Consider the following 14419-nt stretch of genomic DNA (forward strand, 5'->3'; position numbering starts at 1 on the left):
CCCAGTCCAGTGCACACAGCCCCACTATCTGTGTAGCTGCCTCGTGTGTGTAGTGGAGCCCTGACCTATTAAGCAGAACCTGACAACCGACCACCCTATGGCGCAAGTCGAGGAATCTGCAGTCTACATAGTCACAGAACCATGTGAGCCTCCAACTCAGATCTTCCACTCAGCTCTCTACCAAAGGACCGCAGTCGGTCCCATGCATGATGCTACGGATGGAGAGCTCTGTCTTTCTTTACCACTTCTGCTAGCCACCCGAAACCAAAGAAAATTTCTTCTGATCCAAAGCGACACACATCATTAGTACCGACATAGGCCACTGCCTGCAGCTGGCTGCACCTTGTGCTCTTCATGGTATCTGTTCCACATCTATAATGACTCCTTCCAGTATGCATACAGACTACACATTGGATTTCTTCCACTCCTTGGTAGCCACATCCCTAAGAGGCCCCATTACATGCTTAACATTAGAGCTTCCAAATACCAATAATCGTACACTCTGTGAGTACCCAGATCTTTCAGGCCGTGAGGCTTCCTCTGAAACAGTGCAGTGACGGCATCTGGCTCAGTATATTTATCAACCACAGATTGGGCCCGAAACTAGTTTCCTAGACGAACCGCAGAGGTCTGTCAATCGGTCCCGAAGACAGTCTTTTGCTGCCTGCCACACCTCGAAATGACTTCCCTTTCGACCATGGGTGAGGTGTCACCCACAACGCGGGCAGCAAACGGTGCAGTCACAGTAGTGGATTGATGGGGAGATACGTGGAACGTGCTTGACATGCACTGCATTCTCACGTCTGGCCCATTGACAACAGCCTCAAAGTGTGTGACCAAAGCCTGCACCACCTGGAGTTGTTACTGAAGTCTCACCAACTCAGCTTGCCTCTGAACGCAGCAATCACAGTCCTATCCATACTAAGGACGGCGGAACTATAGACTAGACAGTTATTGAAGCGGGGAACTATGGCTACTAAACACACAGACACGCAAGAAATTTGAGAGTTTAAACTAAATTGCTCGCGGAATATCAAAATAAGTCGCTTATAGTTATTAGAAACTCGTTACAACTCACAAACGAAACGCTGTGTTCTGATGTGCTGCCGGAGAGACGGAGCTGCTGCCTAACTAACTTCATCCCTTAACACGAGAAAATAAGTAGTCCTTATGTATGAATGATAACCAGATGACGTCCCGTCGACGTCGAGGAACTGGAGATGGAGCACAAGCTCGGACTGTGGCAGTGATGAGGTAGGAAATCGGTAGTGCGCTTTCAAAGGAACGATCCCAGTACTTATCTCGAGCGATTTAGGGAAGTCACGGGAAACCTAAATCTGGATGGCCGGAAGCAGATTTAAACCGTCCTCCTCTCGACTGCGAGTGCAATGTGCTAACCAGTGTGCCACGACGCTCGTTACTAGGTGACGTAACCCGCCGCACGTCGGCAGTGGAGCCTATGGGTCGGTCGCGCCTAATCATCCCAACTCAAATCAACTGCTCACGTTGGTGCGGCTTCGGGCCTACGTGCGCGACTTGAGCGCATGGCCCTCAGGGTTCGGGCCTTGCGTCTGACAAGTAGTATTCTTTTGTACAGTTATGTGTTTACATTGAGGTAACATACACTACTTTTTTTTACCAGTCTCCGGTCTCCTCAGGTTAATTGCAAAGTACAGTACAACAAATACCTACCACATAGTGTCACACGTAAATTACTAGTATAAGCGTCCAAATTAGATCGCTACCAGTAAATGTCCTATGCATTCTGTACTAAAAAAAGTCTATAACCGTTAACAGATGGGACAAAAGGAAAGAAACACAAAATAAGAACAGCTTTTATTTGGTTACAGGGAAGGCAATAATTTTGTAACTTCTGCGGTTACAAGAGATCACATATACAAAACGTATTGGAAAACAGACTAGCCCAGCGGAACGATATGAAACACTGCTCCCTAACAGTGAGGGTAAGATCGACAAGCCAAATCGCTGTACGTCTGGCGAGGCATGTCATCTGGTGACGTCTTCTGCTCGAGATTTGTCCTCCACTTTTTGCATATTTCCCGACGTTCCCTTATCTTTTAGCTACAATATAGCAGGTCAGCAACTGGAAGCAGTTAATTCCATAAATTATCTGGGAGTACGCATTAGGAGTGATTTAAAATGGAATGATCATATAAAGTTGATCTTCGGTAAAGAAGATGCCAGACTGAGATTCATTGGAAGAATCCTAAGGAAATGTAATCCAAAAACAAAGGAAGTAGGTTACAGTACGCTTGTTCGCCCACTGCTTGAATACTGCTCAGCAGTGTGGGATCCGTACCAGATAGGGTTGATAGAAGAGGTAGAGAAGATCCAACGGAGAGCAGCGCGCTTCGTTACGGGATCATTTAGTAATCGCGAAAGCGTTACGGAGATGATAGATAAACTCCAGTGGAAGACTCTGCAGGAGAGACGCTCAGTAGCTCGGTACGGGCTTTTGTTGAAGTTTCGAGAACATACCTTCACCGAGGAGTCAAGCAGTATATTGCTCCCTCCTACGTATATCTCGCGAAGAGACCATGAGGATAAAATCAGAGAGATTAGAGCCCACACAGAAGCATACCGACAAACCTTCTTTCCACGAACAATACGAGACTGGAATGGAAGGGAGAACCTATAGAGGTGCTCAGGGTGCCCTCCGCCACACACCGTCGGGTGCCTTGCGGAGTATGGATGTAGATGTAGATGTAGACGTTTGCGATCCCATGTTCTTGTATTAAATAACTTGTCTCAACATCACCTACGTCGCTTCGGGGTTTTTTTAAAAGTTAAAGACGATCACCTTGTATACTCAGTGTCTTAGTGTATAGTCACACGAAAGGGAATAGCAAATATACTAGTACATTTTCCAGGACTTACTGACATTAATAACTTTAGTGTCTGTTTATTGACTAGACGGGTTACGGACCTCTATTCTTACTGCCTCCGACATAATGACAAAGTGACGCAGCGGCGGAAGGGCTTAAATTATGGGCACAGGCAGGTAATATGTTGTAAACAGGCGGCGCGGCGTAGCAGGACATAGCAAAACATTTGATGTTGTATTCGCTCATCACTGAAAAGAGATGGCCAGGAGACCGAAATCGATACCATTGCGAAAGGAAACAGTAAGGCGGAGCGCATAGAAGCGTTTAGAGCGCAGTCCGTGTCTTGGTCGGGGAGGAAGCGACAAATTCTTTCTTTTCAGTGCACCCTTTGACAAGGCATGCTGTGTTTCTGGCTGGTTGTGGGGTCCAAATAGGCTGGGGTGGCGCAACTTGCCCGCGATAGGGTTTCAGCCTATCGAGGTAAACTGCTACAGGATGATCTGCTGATTATTGTATCTCTGCACTAACATGCGGTGTCAGTCATGTTATCTGGTACGGCCTTTCAAACAGCGAAGATAACTTCTTACCTTTTCCTTTTAGATCGACAAAATTAGATCTCTGCTTTCCAAAAATTAGTGTAATTCTGGAAACTAGTAACCTAGTAATTTCGGACTTTCCTTCCTTTTTAATAATAATCCTCAGAAACTAAGAGTTTAATCGAAAAAGCCTTGATTACATAAAATGAAAACATTAAATTTTACTTCGATTGAGTTACAGATCTTTGTTATTTGATTAATTTTTCCTATAGAAAAGCTACGTCAGGAAACGGCAGTTTTTCACGCTTTACGATGTAAACTCATTTCTTCGCTATAAACGTGCACCATCTGAAAAATGGATGATTTGATGCAAAATTTTTCAGGAGTAAATTTATAGAGCATTAACTTGTGTTTTCAAAAAGTCAAAGAAATTGGCAAAAAACCTAGCTGGTAAGTAAATATCGCCGTTATTTAATTGTAAGTAAATCACGCGGTTAACGACCAACATCAACTTCCTATTTTTAATTCAATTAATTTTTCCAGTATTCACTTTATTATTTGTATTACTGGTACATAATACCTCATACAGTTTTGAAAACTATGAAATTTGGAGAATAATATTAATATATTATACAAACATCAAAAAGTTTTGCATCACCCCGGTTCTCAGAACTCCTGAAGATAACGTTGACTGTGGATATTGTATCATAGCCATGCATGAGCAGCGCCTATTAGACGGAATGGGTCCGACAGCCGATAAGTTCCAGTCATTCCAGCAGGAAGGAGGTACACTGCTCGGGTTGTCTGTAGTTTAACCGTGCCTAGACGATCAATGCCGCGGTTCGATCGCGTCCGCATTGTTACTTTGTGCCAGGAACGGCTCACAAGGGAAGTGTCCCGGCGTCTCGGAGTGAACCAAAGCGATTTTGTTCGGACATGGAAGAGATACAGAGAGACAAGAACTATCGTTGACATGACTCGCTCAAGCCGCCCAAGAGCTACAACTGCAGTGGATGACCGCTACCTACGGATTATGGCTCGGAGGAACCCTGACAGCAACGCCACCACGTTGAATAATGCTTTTCGTGCAGCCACAGGACGTCGTGTTACGACTCAAACCTTGCGTAATAGGCTGCATGATGCACAACTTCACTCCCGACGTCAATGGCGAGGTCCATCTTTGCAACGACGACGCCATGCAGCGCTCTATAGATGGGCCTAACAACTTGCCGAATGGACCGCTCAGGATTGGCGTCACGTTCTCGTCAACGATGACTGTCGCATATGCTTTCAACCAGACAATCGTCGGAGAGGTGTTTGGAGGCAACCCAGTCAGGCTGAACGCCTTAGACTCACTGTCCAGCGAGTGCAGCAAGGTGGAGCTTCCCTGCTGTTTCGGGGTGGTATTATGTGGGGCCGACGTACGCCACTGGTGGTCATGGAGGCGCCGTAACTGTTTAACGATACGTGAATGCCATCCTCCGACCGATGTGCAACCATATCGGTGAGGCATTCGTCTTCATGGACGCATCGTGCACGTCTTGTGAATGACTTCCTTCAGGATAACGACATCGCTCGACTAGAGTGGCCAGCGGGTTCTCCAGACGTGATCCCAATCGAACATGCCTGGAATTGATTGAAAAGGGCTGCTTATGGACGACGTGACCCACCAACCACTCTGAGGGATCTACACCGACTCGCTGTTGAGGAGTGAGGCCATCTGGACAACAGTTCGTTGATGAAGTTGTGGATAGTATGCCATGACGAATACAGGCATGCATCAATGCAAGGGGACGTGCTACTGGGTATTGGAGGTACCGGTATGTACAGCAATCTCGACCACCACCTCTGAAGGTCTCGCTGTATGGTGTAAAACATGCAATGTGTGGTTTTCATGAGCAATAAAAAGGGCAGAAATGATGTTTATGTTGATCTCTATTCCAATTTTCTGTACAGGTTCCGGAACTCTCGGAACTGAGGTGATGCTAAACTTTTTTTGCTGTGTGATTTATATATAGCACTCCGTCTTCAGGCCACAAGCGGCCGACCGGGACCATCCGACCGCCGTGTCATCCTCAGAAGATGATGCGGATGGGAGGGGCATGGGGTAAGCACACCGCTCTACCGGTCGTTACGATGATATTCTTGACCGAAGCCGCTACTAATCGGTCGAGTAGCTCCTCAATTGGCGTCACGAGGCTGAGTGCAGCCCGAAAAATGGCAACAGTGCAAGGCGGCCTGGATGGTCAACCATCCAAGTGCCGGCCAAGCCCGACAGCGCTTAACTTCGGTGATCTGACGGGAACCGGTGTATCCACTGCGGCAAGGCCGTTGCCTGATATATAGCACAACAGCTTTATTTGAAAGAAGGATGTTAGTGAAAAGAAATACGTTAGCTTTATTACTGTTTTATTGGGAATAAAGAAAATTGATTTAACTAACGATAAATTGAGTTAGGTTGGTTGGTCGGGTTGGGGGAGGGGACCAAACAGAGAGGCCATCGGTGTCATCGGATTAGGGAAGGATGGGGAAGGAAATCGGCCGTGCCCTTTCAAAGGAACCATCCCGACATTTGCCTGGAGCGACTTAGGGAAACCATGGAAAACCTAAATCAGGATGGCCAGACGCGTGTTTGAACCGTTGTCCTCCTGAATGCGAGTCCATTGTGCTGACCACTGCGCCACCTCGCTCGGTATATTGAGTTACATATGATTATGTAAAACTGCGTTGAAGTAATAAAAACAAGAAAAAAGTACCTTAGAGTAAAAGATGAGTGTTGATCTATGTATGTCTGTTTTTCTTAACTTTACAGTATTACTTTTTTACACGCTTGGAGGATATGGGTGCAAATAACGTTAACTATAATTCTTCCATTTTTTCCGTATCCATATCCTCAATGGGTTTTCATCACAGTCATCAACGTCAATAATAAGGATGTCAATTGAACTTTGGTGCAGGGTTGGCCTTTGCTTAGTTTGCCAGCGCTGGTACCTTCAGTGCTGATTTTCCTGCAGGAACAACCTTCACGACACCCTGTGCCACATATGCAGTAAATGGTTTTCCACAGTTCCACACGTTTAGTTGTGGGAACTGGCAAGAGGCCGAATTCTGAAGCCTTCCAGCCCCATTGTAGTGGATCTGGTGGGTTATTTTTCCAAGCTTTTACCTGCAAATAAGTTCTCAGGGAATGCCGTCGAGTAGTTGCTTCTAAAGGAGACAGAGAGGTGAGGTAGAATGATATCTTTGTTACACGTTTTTCAGGGATTTGACAGCGAAGCACATTTTACAGTTTTGTTTCATCTTTGTTGTATCTTCTGTCCAGATTCATCAATCTCATCAGCAGTAGCGCTGGAATAGCTGAATATCTCTGCTGCTTTCTGTAGACTGTCTTTCGTCTCCAATGCCTCGAGGAGTTTGTTTTCCTGTGCCGGAAAACGACGCAATCGTATAGCAGCAACTGCGGCGTGTAGGAACAGAATGTTGTTTTTCGATACAAGAGACAAATTGAAATTTTGGGGGTTGTAACTAACGTCTCCTCGTCTGCCTTTGCCTGGCTTCAGTAGAAAACTGATCGGGGACAAAGGTGATGAAGCAGTCAGAATCACAAGATGTCGGTGTCGTCCCTAACGACAACAACACAATGCTGAGCAACGTCAACCGCAGTAGTTACAATTACAGTATTGGCGTTCTTAACACCTTTCTTAATACTGAAGTGCTCATCCTGAAGCTGTGCAGTCGATAAAGAAATGAGGTGCTGTTTGTTTTGTTCGTAGACACAAACAAATCTTTTAACATGGTCGCTGACGTTGTCTCATTAAGCATGACGGCTAGTGCAGTTCTTTTGGTGGTTCTTCGCAGTTACTCTACTGATTTCGTGCTCCCGTCACGTATCACATCAGGGTGACCTTTCTCCCGTACCAAAGCTTGATGTAACCAATATACTTCGTAATGATGAAAGAAAATAGTTATTTTGACGTCCATGCCATTCTATGCAACAGAAATCCTCCACCTCCAACGAACTCTGCTTTCTCTAAGTCAACTGAGTCTTTAAAGTCATCAAACAATTGTAAAACACAGCTTTTTGTGCTTCCCACATACATAAATAGGCAGAGAATGAGTGTACTGAAAAGTAAACGAACAAGAGTAAACACTGGAGTAAACCATTCAGTCAAAAGTAGAAAGCCGATTTTAGTCATTAACCATGTGGTTTACACACACAGTGTGTCCTAATTAACAGTGTAAATGCTTGAAGTTGAAATTCGACGATACTAGAAGCAAAAAAGTAAAGTAAAGGTGGGCTCTAAAACGCATACTTGAAGAGCTATGCCGGCCTGGGTGGCCGAGCGGTACTAGGCGCTATAGTCTGGAACCGCGCGACCGCTACGGTCGCAGGTTCGAATCCTGCCTCGGGCATGGATGTGTGTGATGTCCTTAGGTTAGATAGGTTTCAGTAGCTCTAAGTTCTAGGGGCTGATAACCTTAGATGTTAAGTCCCATAGTGCTCAGAGCCATTTCAACCATTTTTGAAGAGCTATGAGCACTTCCTCATCTTCGATGCTGTGAGACAAATTTCTTCTATTGCTACCTCTTTGCTTTCCGTATTGGGAGGGGGCAGTGTGGACCAAAAGAAGAAAAACTTGCGCTCTACAATGCGTAGGGGAGAGTCGTGTAATATCGGCCGGCTTACGCTACCAGCCAAGGCTGTGATTTCCTTTTCCGCTTCCAAAAGGCAGAATTGTACATTAAATACGAGCGAGCTTGTGTATCCATGTGCACTAGAGTCGGGTATTTTCTTCCTCTCCCCAGCGGTTATTTTGAGGCCTATGGTGCTCGTTTTTGAGGTAAGTGATTTATGTCTTTGCTATATTTCGGTTATCTATGTCAAGTAAGGAATGACATCTAACAAATGTTTCATGATAATTACTATAAAAGAACGTACAATGTGGGTAGATCTTACTGCGTGTTTGCCGTGCAGTACCGGCCACCCGACTGTCTTTCAGTGTCGGCCACAAGTAATTTCACTTTTTAAACTACATTTTCTTCTTCTGACTTCTTTCTAGATGAAATGGCAGAAAATGAGAAAAAGGAATAAGAAAATGCACTAAAATGGCTGTGAGAAAGGTTACGTCTAACAAAATGAAAGCGAGGGAGGCAGCTGAAGCACTTTCAACAATTACAAAAGAAAAGGATCGAAGAGAAGTGATTAATAGCAGAAAAAATGAGGTTTGAAGGAGAGTTACAAAAGCAGAAATTAAAGTCGGGTGTTTCAAAATAAAACAAACATGCAATGGATGGCTATGGAAAGCCATTTACAAAGCGGCGGATAAAACTGAATTTTAATGGAAATAATGGGTCGACAGAAGAGACTAAAAAGTGCATTCTGCGTTTGGAGTTATTTGAAGATGACTGGGTGCTGCATACCAAGTATAGAGGGTGGGCTCATGTTGGATGCGTGAATCAGGATAATGTTTCGTATTTTCTTTCCGGTTTCTTTAGAACAGTGAGCTAAACGTAGGGAATTGTGCTGAAATAGAAACAATAAGTTCCCATGCTTGTATATCCTATTATTATTCAATAAGTATCATTGCAATGTATCATTAACAACCGGTATTATTATAGAAAAGACAATGGTCGACACTACAAGAGATTTTCTACACTCTTTGTAATTGTAGTTCTTTTACTTTCGATTTAATTGAATAATAGAAACAAAAAATAAAATTCGTCACAAGGCGACAGTCATAGAACATGTCTTAAGGTAATACAGTAGTATTTTAATATTTCGATTAACCACCACAGTTACACAGCATAGTCAAGAAACTTAAGTCGGTCGAGACGGCACAACTCTCCCCTACTTTAAAAGCAATTCACTTGCCCATCATCGTTGCTGTGAAACACATCTCTTCTATTGAACAACTGCCATGGCTCTTGAACTTTGCATTTTAGAGCACATTTCTACTGGAATTTTTTTCTTGTTTTGGTCCATAGTATCATAGTACAAAATATGAAAAGCAAAGAGCTTGCAGTCCGTGAGATTTGTTTTACTGGATCGAAGACGAAGAAGTGTTCATAAATCATAAGGTATGCATTTTAGAGCCGTGTAGTTTCAGCTGTATGACTTTACGCCATTAATTATGATACAGCCTGTGTAATAGAACAGTGGCGATATTTACTTATCAGGTAGTTTTTTGTCATTTCGTTTTACTTTTTGAAAGCAGAATTTGATGCTCTGCAACTTTTCTCCTACAAAATTTAACATCAATTTGACCGATTCTCAGATGCTGCAAGTTTCGTAGACAAATGTGAAAAATGTCGTTTTTATACGAAAATTTAATCAAGTAGCAATGTTTTAGTACTCAATAGGAACAGAATTTAAAGTTCTACATTTTCGGTAACTTTGACTTTTTCGATTAAATGCTTGATTTTGGCGGATTTTGAAAAAAAAAAAACACAGAAAACCTCTGAAATTTTTGTGATTTTCTTTTCATCAAGGCTGAATCTCCACTCAGAAACCGGGGCAAATATAGAGTATTCGTCTCAGAGAGCTGCTTGAGTGAATAAAACGGTTTCCAGAATTCCACTGATTTTTGAAAGGCAACCCCATTTTAGAGCTAATTTTAGTGGCCTATTCTTCATTGTTGAATTTCGCAGCAAAATCCAGTCTCTTGCTGATATGAGGGTAGCACCATTCCTATGTTCCCTCTCTGTAATTGTTTAACCATAGCTTTAATATTATTGCACTATACTTGGCACCATATTTTTTGCAGTCTCTCTGCCAAGCTCTTCAATTCCTTCACATCTATGTCCAGCAATAACACATCTTATTCAAAAGGTCAACTCTTGGGAAAACCGTGTACTGCTTTGTAGGGGGTTTGCCCTGTTGACTTGAGAATTCTGCTGTTGTAAGCCGACTGTTCGTATGAAATGTAATGGTCCCAGTCACAACAAGTTTTGTTCACATAATAGGACGACATTTTAACGATTGTTTTATGGATGCGTTCAGTACGACCATTGGCTTCAGGGTGAAAGGGGGTGGTTCTTCACTTCTTAATCCTTAATGGTTTACATACTCGCGCAAACATGGCAGACATGAAGTTTGTTCCCTGGTCACTAAGGACAGTGTCGGGACTTCCAAATGGTAACACCAGCCGACTAACAACATCTTTGGCTACGGTTCCCACGGCCATACCCACAATTAGTACCAACATCAAGTGCTGGGGAAAGGGATCAGTAATACACAGCGTATATTTATTCTCTTGCTGTGACCGGGTGAGTTGTCCCATCACGTCTGAAGCCACAATTTGAAATGGCTTAGAAGCTTCTGGTAGAATTTGCAAGGGGATATGGGACTAGTACGCTGGCCCCTCTACCTGCACAGAAGACAGGTGCGTATATACCTCTCTACATCGCACTGGTGATTTTTCCACCAATACTGTGTAGCAGTGCGAACATTGGTAGCTCTTTTGCCAGTGTGATAGGCTTGGACGCTGTCATGGCACTGGGCAAGAATACAAGTTTGGAACGCTTTCATTATCACTAACCGAGTCCCAAAAGTTATCTTTTGATACAATAGGTCGTCAGCAGTCACAAAATCTAAAGTGTGACATACCGACAGCAACAGGCATCCTTTTGCTACATTTCTTTCATTTCCTCTATGAGTACCTCTTCTGCCCGTATTATGTGGACTTCCTTGCTTAACGTATCGACATTCAGATGAAGTTTACCTGGTTCATAATGTACTACATACGTGTGGCCAATCAGTTACAATACTCTTTGAGCCAAGTAACTGCTTGTGTCCTTCAAATCTAATAGCCAGAGTAACGCAGCATGGTAAGTTACCATTGTGAATGGTGTATCGTATAAATAACACTTAAAGTAATCCACTCTAAGCGCCAAAGCTAATAGTCCCTTTTCAGTAGTGCTGTAATTGATTTCAGCCTTGTTGATTTAGTGGGAAGTGTAAGCAATAGGTTTTTCTTCGCTATTCTGACAAAACCAACCGCCAAATCGGAAACATCACGCAATAATATAAAGGTCTTTTAAAAGTCATGTTATATCAATAAGAGTGAACAGGTCAATGCATATTTAACAGCCGGCCGGAGTGGCCGTGCGGTTGTAGGCGCTACAGTCTGGAGCCGAGCGACCGCTACGGTCGCAGGTTCGAATCCTGCCTCGGGCATGGATGTGTATGATGACCTTAGGTTAGTTAGGTTTAATTATTTCTAAGTTCTAGGCGACTGATGACCTCAGAAGTTAAGTCGCATAGTGCTCAGAGCCATTTGAACTATCTTTAACATTTTGCACAGCCGTTTCACATTCTACATCCCTTTCTTTAATAAAATGACAATGAGTTTGGTGATTGTGGCATAATCTGTTAAGAAACGGTGATAATAATGCGTTAGCCTGAGAAAGCTCTGAAACTCTTTGACATAAGTAGTTGTGGGAAAAGTATCAGCTGCTTCTCTCAGGCATAGATCTGGCTTCACCCTAGTGGATCTAAAAATGTGTCCTAAGTACTAGCCTTGTGATGCTGCAAAGGAACATTTTTCCAACATTAAGCTTACGTGGACATTTTGAAATCTTGCCAATCAATCACTGAACCACTCAGCATGTTTCTCAATAGTTCGAGAGAACATACAGAACTAGTAAATAGTTGTCGTTTGAGAGAACGAACAGAACTAGGTAAACCAAACATGTGATGGATTCCATTCCTCGTAGTAACAAATCAGCAAATCTCTGAAATGTGGTAGGCAAGGTAGCATGGTCAGTTACCGATATGAACTGCCTACCATGTAAAAATCATTTACAGTAATTCACTCCAAACACCAAAGCTAATAGTTCATTTCCAGTAGTGCTATAATTGCTTTTAGCCTTACTGAATTTGCAGGCAGTGTAACCAATCGACTTTTCTTCGATTCTGTTCTTGGCCCAAGAAGCCAAAAGGCATCTACAGAAACTCATTCAACCTAGAAGGTACTATAGTTTTTGGTCGGTCTTTGCAAGCTATTGGAATTTGGTAATATCCCGAAGTCATGTCTATGGCTGTGAAAGATTTGCTGTTTTCTTATCTGTCCCGGGTTTCACCAACTTGTGGTAAGGAGTAAGGGTCGGAGGTACTGGCCTTATTCACAACCCTCATTGTCTACACATAACCGATAGGTCTTCTCATACAACGAACTTTCTTCAGGCTTGGTCAAATGTGACAACTTTTTTCATAAACAGTTCTTAAGAGGTGGTTTGATCCAATATATTTCTTTGACAGGTAAAAACTTCTTACTTCCTTGCCTGCTTTTGTGGGCACTACCTCCTCTCTACTTGGGCTTGGTTTCTAGTATTGTCCCACAGGTTATCATAAAGTCTCTCACTCCAAAATTACATGTTGTTGTTGTTGTGGTCTTCAGTCCTGAGACTGGTTTGATGCAGCTCTCCATGCTACTCTATCCTGTGCAAGCTTCTTCATCTCCCAGTACCTACTGCAGCCTACATCCTTCTGAATCTGCTTAGTGTATTCATCTCTTGGTCTCCCTCTACGATTTTTACCCTCCACGTTGCCCTCCAATATTAAACTGGTGATCCCTCGATGTCTAAGAACATGTCCTACCAACCGATCCCTTCTTCTAGTCAAGTTGTGCCACAAGCTCCTCTTCTCCCCAATTCTATTCAATACCTCCTCATTAGTTATGTGATCTACCCATCTAATCTTCAGCATTCTTCTATAGCACCACATTTCGAAAGCTTCTATTCTCTTCTTGGCTAAACTATTTATCGTCCACGTTTCACTTCCATACATGGCTACACTCCATACAAATACTTTCAGAAATGACTTCCTGACATATAAATCTATACTCGATGTTAACAAATTTTTCTTCTTCAGAAACGCTTTCCTTGCCATTGCCAGTCTACATTTTATATCCCCTCAACTTCGACCATCATCAGTTATTTTGTTCCCCAAATAGCAAAACTCCTTTACTACTTTAAGTGTCTCATTTCCTAATCTAATTCCCTCAGCATCACCCGACTTAATTCGACTACATTCCATTATCCTCGTTTTGCTTTTGTTGATGTTCATCTTATACCCTCTTTTCAAGACACTGTCCATTCCGTTCAGCTGCTGTCTCTGACAGAATTACAATGTCATCGGCGAACCTCAAAGTTTTTATTTCTTCTCCGTGGATTTTAATACCTACTCCGAACTTTTCTTTTGTTTCCTTTATTGCTTGCTCAATATGCAGATTGAATAACATCGGGGAGAGGCTACAACCCTGTCTCACTCCCTTCCCAACCACTGCTTCCCTTTCATACCCCTCGACTCTTATAACTGCCATCTGCTTTCTGTACAAATTGTAAATAGCCTTTCGCTCCCTGTATGTTACCCCTGCCCCCTTCAGAATTTGAAAGAAAGTATTCCAATCAACATTGTCTAAAGCTTTCTCTAAGTCTACAAATGCCAGAAACGTAGGTTTGCCTTTCCTTAATCTTTCTTCTAAGATAAGTCGTAGGGTCGGTATTGCCTCACGTGTTCCAACATTTCTGCGAAATCTGAACTGATCGTCCCCGAGGTCGGCTTCTATCAGTTCTTCCATGCGTCTGTAAAGAATTCACGTTAGTATATTGCAGCTGTGACTTATTAAACTGATAGTTCGGTAATTTTCACATCCGTCAACACCTGCTTTCTTTGGGATTGGAATTATTATATTCTTCTTGAAGTCTGATGGTATTTCGCCTGTCTCATACATCTTGCTCACCAGATGGTAGACTTTTGTCAGGACTGGCTCTCCCAAGGCTGTCAGTAGTTGTAATGGAATGTTGTCTACTCCGGGGGCTTTGTTTCGACTCAGGTCTTTCAGTGCTCTGTCAAACTCTTCACGCAGTATCATATCTCTTTATTTCATCTTCATCTACATCCTCTGCCATTTCCATAATATTGTCCTTAAGTACATCACCCTTGTATAGACCCTCTATATACTCCTTCCACATTTCTGCTTTCCCTTCTTTGCTTAGAACTGGATTTCCATCAAAGCTCTTGATATTCATGCAAGT

The 14419-nt window shown here is 43.0% G+C and overlaps 1 non-coding gene and 1 pseudogene across 1 annotated transcript; one reads left to right on the top strand and one right to left on the bottom strand.

Annotated features, from left to right (window-relative positions):
- Positions 1 to 5600: 5600 nt before the first annotated feature.
- LOC126191779 (5S ribosomal RNA) lies at positions 5601 to 5718 on the bottom strand (annotated as a pseudogene).
- A 1993-nt stretch (positions 5719 to 7711) lies between these two features.
- Positions 7712 to 7795, top strand: Trnas-gga (transfer RNA serine (anticodon GGA)). The gene is given in 2 exon segments: positions 7712 to 7751; positions 7761 to 7795. It is a non-coding gene; the product is annotated as a tRNA-Ser (tRNA).
- Positions 7796 to 14419: the final 6624 nt, after the last annotated feature.

This window comes from Schistocerca nitens, chromosome 6, assembly GCF_023898315.1.
Source record: "Schistocerca nitens isolate TAMUIC-IGC-003100 chromosome 6, iqSchNite1.1, whole genome shotgun sequence".
Lineage (NCBI taxonomy): Eukaryota > Metazoa > Arthropoda > Insecta > Orthoptera > Acrididae > Schistocerca > Schistocerca nitens.